The sequence below is a fragment of the Mustela putorius genome, unplaced genomic scaffold (genome assembly GCF_011764305.1).
Source record: "Mustela putorius furo isolate JIRA1106 unplaced genomic scaffold, ASM1176430v1.1 tig00003871_pilon_pilon_pilon, whole genome shotgun sequence".
Lineage (NCBI taxonomy): Eukaryota > Metazoa > Chordata > Mammalia > Carnivora > Mustelidae > Mustela > Mustela putorius.
In genome coordinates this window covers 8,715,974-8,733,932 of record NW_025422023.1, presented here as the reverse complement: position 1 = coordinate 8,733,932, position 17,959 = coordinate 8,715,974, and the positions used below count along the sequence as shown (strand labels likewise).

Genomic DNA, 17,959 nt, shown 5'->3' with positions numbered 1-17,959 from the left:
GTTGTGGGGCTTGCAGTTTGTGGACGTTAGGAGTGTTGACTGATTCGGATGATGCCAGCCTCAGAACCAACACTCAGTGAGTGATAGGTATTAATATCATTATCATGATTCATTCCAAAAGTCTGTCCTGTGTGTTGGGACCATGCTTACTTTTTCCTTTCTCATGTATTGGGTGGTTAGAGGACATCACTGCTTTCCTCACTTCCATTTCACAAACCAGCACCCCCTTGTATGTTGAAATCCAGTCTGGAGTGATGGTTATCCTAACTTTTTCCTCAAGTTCTCTGGGGTGAAATTTACAGCATGTCAAATTCAGCATTTTTTAATGCTTTGTTCCTAGGCCAATAAATGCTTACAAAGATATTCGAGTAGTTAAAACCTCTCATTTCAGGTATATTTTGCTTCTGTGCAGATTTTTTGGATCAGAGCCTTCTTGGCCAGATAATTTATAGTCAACTACAATAAATTCTGGGGGATTTTTTTGTGTGTGTTTTTTTTACCCCACTTTGGTTACCCTCTGAAATAATTGACATTTAATGCTTTTTCATATGAAATTCCATTGGTATGTTAATGTTAAGTATCATCGTACCACAAGTAGGCAACATCTTTGAGATTATTTTACTACTTTGTGTTATAACTGCATATTCAGCGTCCGTATCACCCATCCTCTAAATTCATTCATTCATTCAATAAATTTTCTGAGCTGGTCACTAAGCAATATGTTGGGATACAGTGGTGTCTGTGTTCTCAGGAAGCTGCATTCTAGTGGAGGAGACAAAAACTGAAACATAAGTTTAAAAAAATACATAATAGAGTTGTAACTAGTGCTCTGAAGAAGACTGAAGAAGGCTAAAGGATGAAGCACGTCCCCAGAAGGGAATGTGAGATGGAAAATTGGGAAAGGTCTTTCCGAGGAGATGACATGCCAGCAGATACAGAATGAAGTGCAGAAGAGAAGAGCACAGGTTAAGAAATGCTCCATGGGGAGGAATAGCAAGTGCAAACATCGTGAGGTGAGGGTCGGCCTGATGTCCTCAGGAAAGCAAGGCAGTGTGGTTGAAGTCAAGTAAGTGCCTGGCAAGAAGGGAAGCTGAGGTAAAAGGAGGAGCTGGGAGCCTGAACAGTTAGAACCTTGGCTTTTAAGCAATGCAGGTAGGATGCCACAGGGTTTTGAGCAGAGCAATATTTTGTTGCTCTTCTTTCATCTTGAGATTCTATTATTTCTGTCCCCATTATATTGTAGCTTCTTTTCTGGATCATGAGAACTAATCAAAATTTCTGAGTATTCCATGAAAACGTTTTACTAGAGAATGATGCCTCATAGGTAATTTAAGTTCAAATCTCTAAATCTACCCACCTTTATTTACTTCAAGCAGATAGAATGCCAAAAATGGATAACATTGTTTCCTTTAAATTTAATCATATGTTTTAAAGAAACATGTGTCTCCAGATAGAGACATAGCCAGACCCATAACCCCAGTGCTGTGTACACTTAAACCGAAATACTTTAGGAACTGCAAGCTATCTGTGTGAAGATGTTGGCATCATTTCCTTTGTCCAGAATGCAGTGTTGATGCTTCTCACAGATTCATTTGACTTTTATTGAAAATGACTTTAAAGAAAAAGGCAACTTGAATTTTTTCCTTCCCAAATTAGAGTGCAATTATAGCACATTTTTTCACATTATTTGGACTCTCATATTAATGCGTCCTATCCAGAGAAGATTACACTGGAAAGGGTAAGAAGAGAGATAAAGAAAGTGTCCTCGGTGTCTAGTAGTGTGTGGTTAATGTTCTAAGCACCACTGAGGAGAGTCAGCCAGCACATCCCTGTCTTTAATGTGACCAGGTGTCTGCTTGGGGCATATATTTGTCTGCTGAGATTGACGTCTTGAAAGGGTAATATTTTGCAAAATGAAACTATCATTAAGTCATCAGTGCTGAATTCTGCCTTCAGAACTCAGTGTGGATATCTGCTAAAATCAAAGTTAATTTGAAAAGTAAACTGCAAAGAGAAATATAGCACGAGTTCTACTTCGTTGAAAACAAATGAACATTTTTTTAAGTCAGCAAACTGAGATAAAATGAGGTTTGGATATTTATTAAGTACCTTTTTAAAAACTGCTGTGCAAATAAAGAAATAGGTTAGGATGGGGAATTCTGGCCAAAAACTATGTTAGTAAAATATGAAAATACTATGCAAAATTCATTGGAAAATTAATAAAAGAGACATAATTTGTGGAAAAAACCTAGAATCATATAGTAATGTCACATTGCTAGAAGGCTTAAAAATATCATAAAAAGAAATGAAATTTTAAAGACTTTAAAGAATTAATTATATTGTTTCATATATATTAGTTATCTTTCCCAGTAGTAAGAGTTGTTGAAACAAACTTAACATCAAAACTAGCAGAAAACATGGGGCACCTGGGTGGCCCAGTGGGCTAAGGCCTCTGCTTTGGGCTTAGGTCATGATCCCAGGGTCCTGGGATTGAGCTCTCTGCTCCACTCCCTCACTCCCTTTCTCTCTGCCTACTTGTGATCTCTGTCTGTCAAATAAATAAATAAAATCTTTAAAAAAAAAAAAAAACTAGCAGAAAACAGAATGAAGTGTCTCAAAGTCTTTTAGTTGCTCAATAATTACAGGGCCAAAGCAAACAAACAAAAAACCAAAAATCTGCTTTGGGTAGGGAATCTATTCTATTTCTGTGCAAAAACACCAGGACTGTATTGAGATTCAACTCTTTCTTGGTTTATGCCTAAAGCACTATTTATATTTGTCATAATCTTTGTAGGGATTAAGCACAATATGACTGAGCACCCATGATGAACAGATGCTGTAGGTACTGGTTACTGTAGAGAATGCAGAAAGGATGTCTTTGTCCTCTAATTGCCTAATCAAATTTGGAATGTGTGAACACTGCTGTATTAGGAATTAGGAGTCTTGGGCCTGACCCCGTCACTAACTAGTTAAACCTCCTTTAACAGGCCATCTAAATCTAAGACTGACTTTCCACTTTCACAGAATACTTTGACCGTGAAACGCTTTCTTTAAAAATGTTTTTCATATGTCAGATATTCATATCATTTCATATCATTCATATCACTTCATTTCATTTCAATTTTCCTGTCATATTATTTACAATATGTGTTTATGTATTTAGCCTTATATATATGTAAGCTTTTACACAGGTAACCTTATAACCAGGTATAAAGTTGAGTATGTAACATCATATGTAACTATATAAAAGTATGTATTTATTGCAAATATAGAAGGATTAGTAGAAAGACAAATCTAATAAGATTTCAGACAAAGTGATATGCCTTTGTTGTAGCCATAGCTACATTTACATACACTTACTATGTCAGATAGAGTGAGTGGTGACTAAAAATGTCACACAATAAGCCAGTGAGTAGATGTCTTCTCTCTGTTTAGTTTGTTGAGGTACAGTGAGTTGTCCCATATGATGCATTCGATGGCGGTAAAGCCAAGATTTGAATCAAGTCAGATAAACACAGGCACTCACACCCCCCCAACCACAACACCAAACACCCCTCAAAGGGATTAACTGGAGATGAGCCCGGAGAGGTGGGATGGAACCAGACAGTCATAAGAGGAAGGGGTAGAGTGGTGTCATGAGAGGAAATGTATTTTTTTTCTTTTCCGGCAAAAGACAGCCTTTGATTATTTCTGCCCAGAGAAGTGTCATGGTAAAAGCAAGGTTTTAAGATTACTATGACCTCAAATTAACAGAAGTAGAAATACAATTGCTGATTTATTAATAACCTGTTTTACATAACACAGAATAATGAAGACAGAGTCCTTGCTGGTTTGAGTTTTTTGGTTTGTTTTGTTTTGTGGGAGGTTATTTATTTATTTTATTTACTTGTTTTTTTTTTTTTTTTTTTTTTGTGGACTGTGAGTTATAATGGGCTTTCCAAATTTATACACGCCTACTCCCAGCCCATGGAGAGTAGTAAATTGCACTTGTTCTCATGACACATTTAGATTAGAAGAAGTAGAAAGAAGGGAGCAGGTCTACATCGACTAATTAAAACTAATGTGGGATGATGAGCTTTGGAAAAGAATAAGATCGGCAACAAGGAAAAGAAAAAATAGCACAGAGGCAGGCACCTAACCCAGGGACGGTGGTGACTCAGCCCTTCCAGAGGGTTTCAGCCTTCCCCTGCTCAGAAGGCCTAGCCTTTGTTTCCGTTGGGTGGGAAAGGGCGTGTGGCGGTGAGGTGGTCCACAGAGAGCTGTGGAAATGACAGGACTCCCAAAGTCCTATGTGGAAGAGCACAGACATGTCCCTGTGCCTTCTCACACTGGCTGGGCACGAGGCTTGCCAACTGCATGCCCTTCCTCAGCCACTGAGGCAACCAGCTTTCCGACTCCTTATTGAATGTGTTCTTAGAGTTGCATTTCAAGGCATGATTTCAGTCAGATGACCCGTCCCTCCCTCCATCTTGCCTTTTAATTGCTTTATGATGAAATGATCTTAGGATCAAAAAGTAATTTAGCAGTCCTCTATTCTAGACAATGGCAGAAAATCCCCCTACTGAAAATCCCCCCTGACTCCCAGTAGGGGGATTTTCTACAGACTTTACTCCATTAAGCAGGTATTTATTGAGCCTCTCTTTTATGTAAATACAGGGGTACCTATTAAAATAGACATTTCCTTACAATTGACAAAAGGCAGTATCTTATTTCACCAATTCTAAAATGCAGTCTTTTCATATTGTACCTTCTCTGAAATTTGCATGGGTCTCAGAATCACTGTTGGTCAAACAACAGGCATGATATAGCTATCATTTCCTGCTTGGGCATGAGCTCATTTATAGCCGCTTATTTTGTCTTTGACTTATGTGCAGTGCCAGAACTGCATGAGTTAAGTTTAATTGCTGTTTACGATGTCTTCAAAAATATTTCGCATTGAAACTAAATGTTATTGTGTAGAGAGGCAGAGAAATGTGGTGGTGAGGTACACACCCACATTTAATATAGAGAAGAAAATATTCATTAATTGGACAACTGTCTATAATTACCTATTTTCACACAAAGCAAAAACCATATGCTTTACATGAACTGAGAAATGATGATTTCCATAAGCCCATGGAGCCCCATCACATTTTCCTACCAGCATAAAAGCAGAGGATTGCCTATCATACCCCAGACAAGGAAGTTCAGCACCAAAATCCTGGTTATGATACTGCAGCATTCTTTTAGTTTTTTAAAGATTTTATGTATTTACTTGACACAGAGACAGAGAGAGAGAGAGAGAAAGAGAGGGGGAGCACAGAGGCAGAGGGAGATGCAGGCAGAGGGAGAGGGAGAAGCTGGATGTCGGGCTCCATCTCAGGATCCTGGGATCATGACCCAAGCCAAAGGCAGATGCTTAACCCATTGAGCCACCCAGGCGCTCCGGGAGAGCAGTCCTTCAAAATACACTGCATCTTGAGTACTTTGGGTAGCACCGATGATGATACCTTGTGAAAAAACAAATGATTCTGATATGAGAAAGGATTCTTGTAAGTCAAACTCAATGAGAGGAAGGTTTAGAAATGTATTATTCAATATTTCTCTTATAAAGTATAAAATAAGCATTTTAAGTGGTATGAAAACTTTTCATTATTTGCTTATTTTAGCGATACATGAAATACTAGTGTATCTTATGACCAGTAGGGTCTGAAGGTCATTGAAATACAGCAGTGACAGTCACAATGCTTTTTAATCCTTAGCCATGCAAGGTGAAATACTATTATTTTAGTTTTATTGAGAGAACAGAGATGAGTAGTTCAGGATCTTAGGAAACTCATAGCTGGTTAGTGTTAGCTGCTGCTTGAAGCAGGAGTCAAACTGCCCAAAATAAGTTTCCCAAGTGAAGAGAATCCTTAGTCAAAAATAAGAAAATGAAGGAAAGGCACAGAGATATAATGGAATTACAATAGTGACTTGGTGCCTCATACTTGACATAAATATTTCTTGTGTAGGTAAGCTCATTATGCTGCCATATGAGCCATTCCTTTCTGCTTGTTGTTAGCTATGCATCTTTTTTTTTTTTTAAATACTGGACAAATAGGCTCCCTTTTAACTTTCACTCATTTGCCTTTATTCTGTCTTCCCAAAAAACAGAAAATAAGCCTAATGTTTCATCCATAAAAGCCTCTTAAATACTTAAGAGCAGTTAGTTACTATGTTGCCATCTTTTTTTTTTTTTTTCCTGGACTGAGTAGCCCCTCTTTTTCTTCTAAACCATGTTTTCAAGGTCTAAAATAATGTTTGTTGTATTCCTTTAGAGCATTCTAGTCTGTTGCTGTGTGCTTAACAATAAGGAGTTCAGAATGAGCTGCTGCATTTGGAGTTTCACCACAGACATGGCACACAGGGAATCTGTAGCCAACTAAAACTTCCAGGACCCTTTCAAGGTCATGGTCATGGACCCAGGCACCTCACATTTGCTTTTTTATTTTTTATTATTTTCTTTATTTATTTGTCAGAGAGAGAGAGAGAGCGAGAGAGAGAGAGCGAGAGCGAGAACAAACAGGGAGTAGCAGGCAGAGGGAGAAACAAGGAACCCAGTGCGGGACTCGACCCCAGGACACTGGGATTGTGACCTGAGCCACCCAGGTGCCCTACATTTGCTTCATTACGAAAGTTTTTCATGTCATCTCTCAGGGCATATATCTTAACTCTTACTGGGAAAGGACAACCTGAAGAGTTTGTAGCCCAGACAACCGCAGGTGGAGGGTGTTTCACTATGAAGACTTGAGCCCTGGGGGTGGGGAGGCCTGTTCACATGGTAGAGATAAGGTGGCTGACCTGAATAGTCCTGGACTCCTGAGTAGCTTGGGCCTGTGTTTGAATTTCAGCTTTGCTACCTACCAGCTTGGGTGAGTTGCTTAAACTTTCTTAAATCCCCGTCCAGAAAATGATGATATATAATGGTTATTTCAGTATTAATTGATCTCAAGTATTTAAAATGGTTAGAAACACTGCTTGTCATATTTTAAGAACTTAAAATGTATGTGTGTGTGTGTGTGTGTGTGTGTCCATAAGTCAGTCAAATTCTAATAATTGAGTGATAAATCTAGTATATTAGTTTCCTAGGGCAGCCATAACAAAGTTCCACTAACTGACCTGCTTAAAACAACAGAAACTTATTGTCTCACAGTTCTGGATGCTAGAAGTCTGAAATCAGGATGTTGGCAAGGCCGTGTTTTTTCTGAAACCTCTAGGGGATATCCTTCCCCGCCTCTTCCAGCTTGTGGTAGCCCCAGGTCTGCCTTTGCTTGTAGCAGCAAGATCTGATCTCTGCCTCTGTCTCTACATGGCCTTGTGTCTCTAGGTCTAAATTTTTCTCTTACGAGGACACCAGTCAGATGGGATCAGGGCCCATCCTCATGGAGTATGATCTCATGTTAATCTGATTGCATCTGCAGAGAGACCCTAGTTCCAAATAATTTATATTCATAGGTACCAGGGGTTAGGACTTCAGCATCTTTTTGGGGGACACAATTCAACTCCTAATACCTAGTAACAGGGAAGTTCAAGGTGGAGGAACTGGATATCTAGAAGCAAGCAGATGTCATCATTAGGGACCTGGGGAAGATCTGAGAACAGGTGGTGGGTTGAGACTGAGCCAATGAATAGGCATAAGGGGTTTCTGAAAATAAGTAGTATAGCCCAAAGCAAGCCCCTGGGCTAAAAAGTAAGGGAGAACAAGATTTCAGGCCCCTGTGGGGACAAATCTGGACCCAAATTGTAGAGGACCTACAATAATGAACACCTAGGTTACTAAGATCTAAGTTATAAACCCAAAATTGGTGCTGTGGATTCTGTTCACTTTTGGAACTGCCTCTCCTCAAACATGGAATCAATAGCCTCTTGGCAAGCCTGAAGTACAGTTTTAACAACCTTCATGGAAGCAGCACTGTAAATTTTGATTCCATGGCCAATTTCCAACACAGATAGATTTTCTTATGTAAGAGGCATTTGAGCGTGTCTGGGTGGCTCAATGGGTTAAGTCTCTGCCTTTGGCTCAGGTCACGATCCCAGAGTCCTGGGATCGAGCCCCATATCGGGCTCTCTGCTTGGCAGGTCTCTGCTTCCTCCTCTCTCTCTGCCTGCCTCTCTGCCTACTTGTGATCTCTGTCTGTCAAATAAATAAGTAAAATCTTAAAAAAAAAAAAAAGGCGTTTGAAGGCTCCTACAGAAGAGAATGTGGTTATTTTCTGAGTGGAACACTTAACTAAGAATTTGCTCTGTATGTCTTCTCTTGAGAGCTTGAGTCGTGGGTAAGCAGGATTTTGTTGGGTCTGTGAAGTTTTTAAAGATACTATGAAGAAAAGGTGCATCATACATAGAGGCTTATTGTGATAATCCACGTGTTTGTACCATCGGTATTTCCAGAGTAACCAGTCTTGATTTCCACGTAAAAGATTCTGACGGAAAGTAGGAAGCAATATGGCTGAAGTATGAAGAAACTCATCTCTTCTGTATTTTAGTCAAAAAGTCTTTTGTAAATACCATATTAATGACAACTGCGGAAAGAGAAATATGGAAAGTGTGCTTAACGTAGGCTTTTCTAATCCTTACAGGAATTGGAATCAACGAAGATTAGATCATCCCCTAAGTGGGTTTTTATATAGTTGTTTCGTTTCCAGTTTTCCATCCCTTTCCAACACTTGATCTTTGTATGAAAACTGCTGCCATCTTCAGAGACATGAGTCATGGTACTTAAAATGTTTTCACCATATTTTAGACATCACAGGATACAGTAGGAGAAGAGTTGAATCTTGGCATCCACAATTTTTTACATTCTAAGACTTGACCTTTCACAGTGGTTCATTACATGTTTAATTTAGCTCATGCATTAGGCTAGCGTGTCCTTCAGTGTCTGATTACATTTTGCCTTTTTTTCTTTTTTTAAGTACTGTGTGTCTTTTCACCTGTATATCTGTGTGTATGTATGTGTATTTTCCTATAATAAAGAAAAAAGACCATAAAAAGAGCCAGTTCCATTGGCAGTGAGAAGGGGTGAGGCGATGACTATAACCAGAAGGAAAGGCTTTAGATAAACTGAAGAGTGGAATTTCATCTTCTTCAGGGATTTGGGTCTGTAATTGAAGTGATTCCATCATGCATTCTGTGCAGACACTACGTAAAGTGAATATTAAACTGTTTCAGTGAGTTGTCCAGTTCTTGCCATGTTGCTCAAATAAGGACTTAAAACTCTAGCAAAGGCTACTGAAGTGATCTTTAAGGTAAACAGAAGTACAAGAATTCCAACCATTTTTTTTTTAAGACAAACCCCTTTTTGTGTTTGCCTAGAATATTTCTCCTATCCCCATTCCTTTTATATGACAGATGTTACCTGTTCCCATGAGGAAGTCTAGGTGGGCACACGACTCAGGACTGGCCCGCTGGCGTGCACTGTTCCGTGGACATAGGTTCTGAATCATGAGTGAGCAGGGAAATGCAGGGGAGAAGTTATTCCATGGCTAGTTGGGCTGGAATTGGTGAATCTACCTCTTAACCCAGCGTGCTGGCAGGATGTGATTTGGAGGATACTTGGAATAAGTCTAACTGGTAGGAGAAAATAAGACCAGTGTGCAGAGAAGCTGATATGAAAAGGAAAGTTAGAGAGGTTTTGTGTAAGCCCAGATCAATTTGTGCCTGAAACCAGTGCTCATGCTTAACCACATTTCGTGGAATAATATGCTTAATAACATTTTTGGGTTATAGGATTTTCAGAGATCTTGGGAACAGATCTTTTATGTGGTTTAAGGTTCTATGTTATCTTATTTTTCCTCACCTGCATGCAAACAAGCATTTACACTTCATTGTTATGTTTGAGGCTTTGGTGGATTTTGAATCTCTGCTTCAGGACACACTGGAACTCTTCGCTTCATTTTAAATACATTGTATTCACAAGCAGTGGAAAGCATTGTGTGTATAGTGGAAAGCAGCAGACTCTAATAATTCAGAAACCTGTCCATGTTAAGTTACTTCAATAATGAATATCAGTTACAGGACTTTATAAGTGATGGGATTTAAAAGTGTTGTAATAAAAATGTGCTGCTCGACACAAAAATTCTAATTTCTGTATAACCTCTTTATGTGTATTTTATCTTTTAAATATTCTGCGGCTGTTTTGTTCTGATTCAGTCACGTTGTGTGAAAAGAGGTGAATAAAAGCAATGTCACCTTTCTTGTGGTTTGCATCTATAGGTTTAACATTGGGATTATCACCCTTTACCTACCATTACATAAAAGGAGGCAAAATATTAGTGTAAGATATACAAAACTCTTTATCCAGTGATATTTTTACTTTGAAATATTACTGTAATCACTTACTAAGGGGAGGTGGGCAGCTCCAATCAAGTGGAGCTGACAAGAGCTGTGGTATTCTGGAGATAGGAAACTTACCTCGTGTTGAGTTACTGACTTGTGCCAGTTACTACATTATCAGATTTAATCTGCACAACCGCTGTGTATGATAGCTGCTACTGCCCTGATTCTACGCATTAGGCACTTGAGACTTAGAGAAGTAGAGTGACTTACCAGGGCTAAGATAGTCTTTCTCTTGCCCAAATCAAATTCTTTTCTTGGCTCCTCTTTGGATGAAATTCCTATTTCCTAACTTGGATGAAAACATCCGTGTTCTCTGGCCAGTGGTAATCTTACAGCTTCATCTCTTTTCATGACCTCCCTAGACTCCAAATTCACAGATATGCTTTCACTTCATAAATTAATGCCACACATTGTTCTTCTGAGCAGTATTTCCTGCCCGTGGCCCAATCATTCTGTCACTAACTGCTCTTAGTTATTCAGATTTCAGCTTAAGCACCATATCGTCTGGGAAACTTTACCAAATTTACCATGCCCATTGCATTGTTCATTCATTCATTCATTCATTCATTTGTTCAGTGACTATTTATTGAGGATTCCCTAAGTGCCAAGCAGTATTCTGGCCTTTGGGATTACAACAGTGAACAAAGAAGAAGAAAAAAAACTCTCTGCCTTTAGAGCTTCTACCCTGGTAATTTTACTTACTTAGTTCATTGTCTTTCTTACATGCTACTTCTAGAGAGCATTAGTTTTGTCTAAGTTCTGTTATGTTCTTAGGGTCTAACACCCTATCATTCTTAAGGTCTAACCCAACATTCTTGGGAATGTTGTAGACATTTACTATTTACAGAATCGGGGCATACATGAGTGGCTTCATTTATTATATACTTTTGAACGGTCATAGAGAAGTATGAAAATAGTAGGCCCCTTAGATCTTTTCACATTGCCACCATTATAGTATCAGACCTCCTTGTCTTGTGACTTAATTATTGTAATGAACCTCTAATTGAAAACCACCTGGCTCTCAATTCTTCCACACCATTGCATTTTCCTCAAGAGCTTCCAGATTTATCTTCTTACATTACTGGGATTGTTTCCCTTCTCAGAACATCACATGCAAGAATTCAAGGCCCTTCACAATCTAATCTAACTTATCTCCTCTGTTTCACGTATACCCTCTGATCAAAACATTTTTTTTTTCCTATTTGCAATCTATTTATCCTGGTTCATTTGCCCTTTCTTACCTAGGGTTCCCTTCCTCTTATCCTCAATTGATTACAAATTTTTATAAATGCTACAGGTCACCTCCCTTTGGTTAAATCTTCTTTGATAATGTCAACCAACCTTCATTTCCAGATTTCTGATTTTCTGTTAAGCCTTCTATTTCAGTAATAATTGTAAACAAATTTTAAGCAGCAGACTCTAAGCACTTCACCCCCCACCCCCAACAGAACGCCCACCCATACACACCAAGAAATCTTCCATGGGAAACTTCAAGTATGAAACATGATAGAAGTAGACCCTATTGTTGTAATGGGCCCTAACACTCCTCATGCACCCTTTTGGCTCTGAAGAACACATTTGCAGCCAATAGATGACCTTAGTCACACTGGTCTTTGCTTGCTCTTATTATTAGCGAAAGAAAGCTCCAAAGTGGTCAGGATGACTCAGCACTACAGAGAGGAAAATTACTTATTCATGAAACAGAAGGAAAGGATCATACTTGCCATAATGGCCACAGCACACATTGCAAACCCTATGTGTTTGACTTCTTCCTTCTTCCCAGGTAGTATCTGTAGAACAAATAGAGTACAGTTGATTTCATCTTATCTCTAGTGATTTTATCTCGTCTCTAGTTCTGAGACATTTGAAAAGTTAAGGAGACTCTTGATTGGATCCCTCTGCACTGGGTTTTAGCCAGCTACATTTCCCAAGTCTAGAAGCCAGAGAGTGAAGATCATGGTCAAAGGTCAGTGTTTTCTTAGTGATGAAAGGTCAGATCCTTAGCCCTTTTGCTCTTGGAAGCCTCATCTGGTCCTTATTTGTATCTCTAAGTCTTACATCCCAAGTACGCTCTGTCTTTCTTAAGGGAATTGATTGTTTGTATATTCCTTTACTATAAAAGTACATCTTATTCTTGAATTATTTCATATTTATATGAACTCGTCTTCCCATCATTGAAAGTCACTCTTTTTTCATTTTCCATAACACCTATCACATGGGAGTTATTTTGTAACTATCTGCTAATTAAGACTAAAGAAAAAAATATCCTAGTTTATAGTTAGCTATTTATTTGGGATTTTGGACAATTTGTCCCTCTAACATGTGAACTCTATTGTAAAGTATCAAAACATCACAGGAGAAATCCAGTGTACTTTTGAAAAATGTAGTTCAATTTGTAACAGGACTAACAACAAAGAGACACAATATTTTAAAATCAGCCTCATGTGTATTAAGAACACTTGAAAGTCACATTTAAAATATCTTAAATGACTATAGATGGTGGAAAGAGTTCTGGAGATTTAATAAAGCAGATTTATAATGAAATGTAACTTAAATTATGTGATTTTATAAAATAAACTTTTCCTTAGTAAAATCAGTTTAGTAATTCACCAAACACATTATGAAATTTTTTTGTTTTTCAATTTCTTTATATTTTGTCAAGGCAAAGGAAAAGAGTTGATTGACAAACCTGATTGATCCTTTTAACATTTCAAATATATAAGAAGCATTCATCATTTTTAATCAAATGAAAAATAAACTGAATTTGAAAATGATTATTAATGAATCACAGTATAAGATGAGTTGTTGGCAGTGGTTTTGTTTTCCAAACACCTGCATTAGTTTGCCATGATTCCTTAGTTTATATGCCTTATACAACATGTTAGAGAAACATGATTTTTGCATAATTTAATAGATATTTGTCAAATGGTGAAGAGACATAAGACGTGATTCATGCTCAAATTGGTGACAAGCACATATATAAAAGTACAAAATATACAGAGATGTGGATGCTTGACCTAGGTCAGTTTAGCACTGTGACCCCAATTTGTATTCATTAAGATAAACAAAATTGATGATTTTATCACTGTGGAATATAATCAGCTCCACAAGAGGAATATTCAATTGAATGGAGATTAGTTCTGACATTGAAATATGAGATTAATTATTTAAATTTGAAAATTCTAAATTGATACCTCCTTTGGATAAACAACACACTCTGATGCTTTCTTAATGTAATTTGAAATTTCAAAATAAAAACATTAAAAAGTATATGTAAAGTAATTTTAACTTGACATTTATTTTTAGAGAAACTATATATCCTTCTGCCTCTGTTAGGAAGTTTGACAGATGGCAAAGAGGCAATGAAATGATTCACTTATATAAATGTTTATGGGAGAACTAACTCATAAACCCATATTTCTTGACCATGAGAGAGTGCTCTGAGTTTCAAAATGGAGAGGCAATACTTGGATGCCAGGAAGCCAACACTTTTCAATACCATTTTGGATGCATCTGCTTTCTCAAGTACATGCTTAAGTTCTTGAGACCAAATTCCAAGACTTTCATTTCTTTATTGTCCCAATATATTCTAGAATAAATAAGAAACCCTCAGTCTTGGGGGGGGAGGTCCTTATTCATCCTTTTAATACAGTTTATTTAGCAAATATTACACCTTTCAATGGTTTGCTTAGTTTTTCAGGTATTTCTTAAAGATTTTTAAAAATGTTTTATTTGAGAGAGAGAGAGCGAGCGAGCATGTGCATGGTGGGGGCGGTGAGTAGAGAGAGAGAGAGAGAGAGAGAAGCAGGCTTCCTTGGCAGGGAGCCTGACATTGGTGCTTGATCCCAGGACTCTGGGATCATGACCTGAGCTAGAATCAGGGAAGACACTTAACCAGCTGAGCCATGCAGGTGCCCCTATTGTTTCACATATTTAACCAAATAAATTCTGGTATATCTGAATGAAAGACAAGATGGGGGATTGACAGATTAAGGAAAACTAGTTAGAATTAAAAAAATAAGCTCATTGCCTTGTCAGAATTATTTACCAGAGAATACTTTTTCTTAGCTAAATTTCAGATGAATGTGTTCTAGCATGTCTGAGCTATTCATCTATTTTTAATAATTGGTCAATTAAAAATTAAAAATTCCATTTCCAAATATACCTCATATGACAAGTAAGCTTACATATTTTTACTAAAGAAATTTAATCCTTCTTCCTATTAAGTCATTTAAGTATTATCTTTTAGGAATAGCACTTACTAGCTTTGTTCCCTTACGAGTAGGCATAAATAGAACTGCCCACTTGAAATTCAGTGCTAGATAAAAAGTCCTTTACCGATAAACCCACTGGCTATAATTGCCAATTTAATGATGAATATGGGGACTTTAGAATTAAATATCACTAGCTTGCTTTCCTTGAGTTTTTAAAATATTAGAAACAAAATAATCTTTTAAATTGTCCAAACTTGGGGCACCTGGGTGGCTCAGTGGGTTAAAGCCTCTGCCTTTGGCTCAGGTCATGGTCCCAGGGTCCTGGGATCAAGCCCTGCATCGGGCTCTCTGCTCAGCGGGGAGCCTGCTTTCCCCCTTCCTCTCTGTCTGCCTCTCTGCCTACTTGTGATCTCTGTCTGTCAAATAAATAAATAAAATCTTTTAAAAAAAATAAATAAATTGTTCAAACTTGAGGAGTATTGTAATAATAATAAGAAATGACTCATTTATTCACCACCTAGAAGATTTTTCTTAATTGATTTTTCCAGAATTCTAAGAAGAGTTGTTTTGTTTTATTTTGTTTTTGATCCATTTGGTGCAATACCTTATATTCCTTCTATTTACTATGTCACTTCCAGCTTAATTTAAAACATTGCTACTATTACACAGCCATAAAACAGAGTAGTCTTGTAAATGAGCTTTGCTACAAAGGAAAATGAGGCTAACTAGAAACTCACCATGGTGCTGTTACCCCCTGAAAGATTGGTAATATCACTGAAGCCATCTGGCGATATTTCCACTCTTGGGAAATGGCAATTGTGGAGCAAGAGACCAAGTCTCTTTGACTTCAGCCTCAGTAGCTTTCAATATATGATAGCATAGATTTGGATAAAAAGTGGGAAAAAATGAACAATTTTTGGTATATTTTATTTATGGCTAGGTTGAATATAGTTACTTCGATCATCTAGCTAAATCTGGCAAAACATTCATGATATTTCTTAGGCAGACGCCATCTGGAATAGCTACCATGACTATTTCGTGTTGTGTTTGTACAGTCCATGGACCACAGCCTCCTAAGCTTTTTTTCTCCCTTATATTATTTTATATAATTAAAGAAAACCTATCAAGTAAGGTCTCGTGTGAAACCTCCTACAGATGAGGCATCTGAGACCTCCTAGAAAGATTAAGTAGCTTGTCCTAGTCAGACGGGGTGTCGTGTTTTTACAAAGCAAAATGGTGAAAGCATAAGGAAAAGTAGTAAAAAAAAAAGAGTAGAGTGTGAATGTATATGGAAAGGGGAGGTTGGAAAAGCAAATTGGAAAAATCTACATATTCAATAAGTAGTAAAGCTGATTTGGGGAGAAGGAAGACGATAATAATTAACTAAGAAAGCCGTAGTTCATCAACTGCAGTCCATCAAAAGAAATACACATACAAACCAAAAAACTAACAAGAAGCATTTACACAACCAGGCAGTCTAGCTTCGCAGTCTGTGTACTCAACCATTGCACTCTACTGCCTCTTCTCAAGGATGAAATACCATATCTGAAAGAGTACTGTTTTAACTATTTGGTTACAAATAGTTAAAACAACAACAACAACAACAAAACAAAACAAAGCAAGCCTCCAGAAATAAACAGATGGGAACACTACTAAGGCATAGATCTGTAAACCCCAGATCTGGTTATAGTAATGAAAGCCCATGTTTCAGGCCTGGAGGGCATTCACTATGTTCTGAAATCTGGTATCAGTATTTCGAAAAGTGAAGAGAACAATCATTCATTTACTAATAGTATATCTAAGTATGTAAATCATCAGATTTATTTATATTTGACTGAAGTCACATCAACGAATAGTGTTCATCCAGTACTCTTGATTGCCAATGACAATCAAGGGCTTGGTGAACTACATAATATAAATAAATCCACATATCACATAACCAACCAATAGTTTCCACGTCTGGCCAAACTTAGGCACATGAACAGAGTGATGACCAAATTTAATTAAATAATCCAGTAAGTATTGTACATACTTATAATTGTTATTAGTCATTAGTATCACAATCATGACCATGACTTATATAATAATAATTATGCATTTTATTATAAGCTGGATTGATGCTGAGGTGGAAAAATAGTGATAACAGCTAAAACAAATACATTCTTATTTAATAAATTAAATTCTTCCAATAAACAAAATCTTCCAAAGCATTCAACTGAGGAAGGAAAAAAAATATCGAACAATAATTTTGATGGCGAGAACACTTATTTTTAGGACAAAAAAATAAGCATAAATTTCAATAATTTATTTTTCTATTGATTGGAATACACTGTATACATATATTATGGTGTTGTACCCATAGTACAACCAAACGTATTGTTTGGTTCTTCTATAACATAGTTTAAAAATGTAGACTATTCTAGTTTTTTTCCATCAGATTATCATTATCAACTGAGATTTGGGGATTTAGGGATTTAGTACTGTGCTGTTACTATTAGAATCCATAATATATTTTCCTTTTTTTTTTTTCAGTTGTCCTATTATATTTCTCATTGTCACTGGTGAACAGGGAGTTTATTTATCTTCATAGAACAGCATCATAAATATAAAGTGTTTGAAATCATTGCTACTAATCTGCAGTGGTGCTGTCATTGTTCTGTAATTTCATAGCTTTTTTTTTCTTTTAAAATTATTGAAATTTCATGGGGTGCCTGGGTAGCTCAGACAGATAAGTGTCTGCCTTAGGCTCAGGTCATGATCTCAAGGTCCTGGGATCAAGCCCCATGTTGGTTGAGCTCCCTGCTCAGCAGGGAGCCTGCTTCTCCCTCTGCCTCTGCCTATTCTCTCTGCTTGTTCTCTCTCAAATAAATAAATAAAATCTTTAAAAAAATAAAATTGTTGAAATTTCAGTATTTAGCAAATATTGATTTGGAGATTTTTCATTACTGTTTTATACTAACAAAACCAGAGTGCCCTGGTTGAGAATTCATATTTTGTATTTTATAAAATGCCCAAGGCTTGTTAAACATTTGACATATAATATTTGCGATACGGAAAATATCAATTATATTGAAGTACACATCTTTAGTGGATTAGACCCCTTTAGTTTTTCTTGGTTAGTTTATTTTACAGTTGCAGATTTTTAGAAGTAAGTGAATGCCATAATAAAACTCACTTTTATCTCACTAATTGCCAGATTTCCGAAGTTTAACATTCTGCTAATAAACTACACGTACTCATGCCAGCTGATTTGTACTGGAACTTACCATTCAGAAGGTTTGCCTAAAGCTGGATTATCAGCAGGAGGAAGCAAATATGTACTAGTGCTATCACTGTCTTTAACCTAGAGCACAATCTCTACACATAAGACCTTTCTCTGCAGAATTGTA

At 37.2% G+C, this 17,959-nt stretch overlaps 1 protein-coding gene across 9 annotated transcripts in view; it reads left to right on the top strand.

The window, feature by feature from the left end:
• PPP3CA (protein phosphatase 3 catalytic subunit alpha) overlaps positions 1 to 17,959 on the top strand; it is a 317,085-nt gene that overhangs the window by 212,319 nt on the left and 86,807 nt on the right. The window lies entirely within an intron of this gene.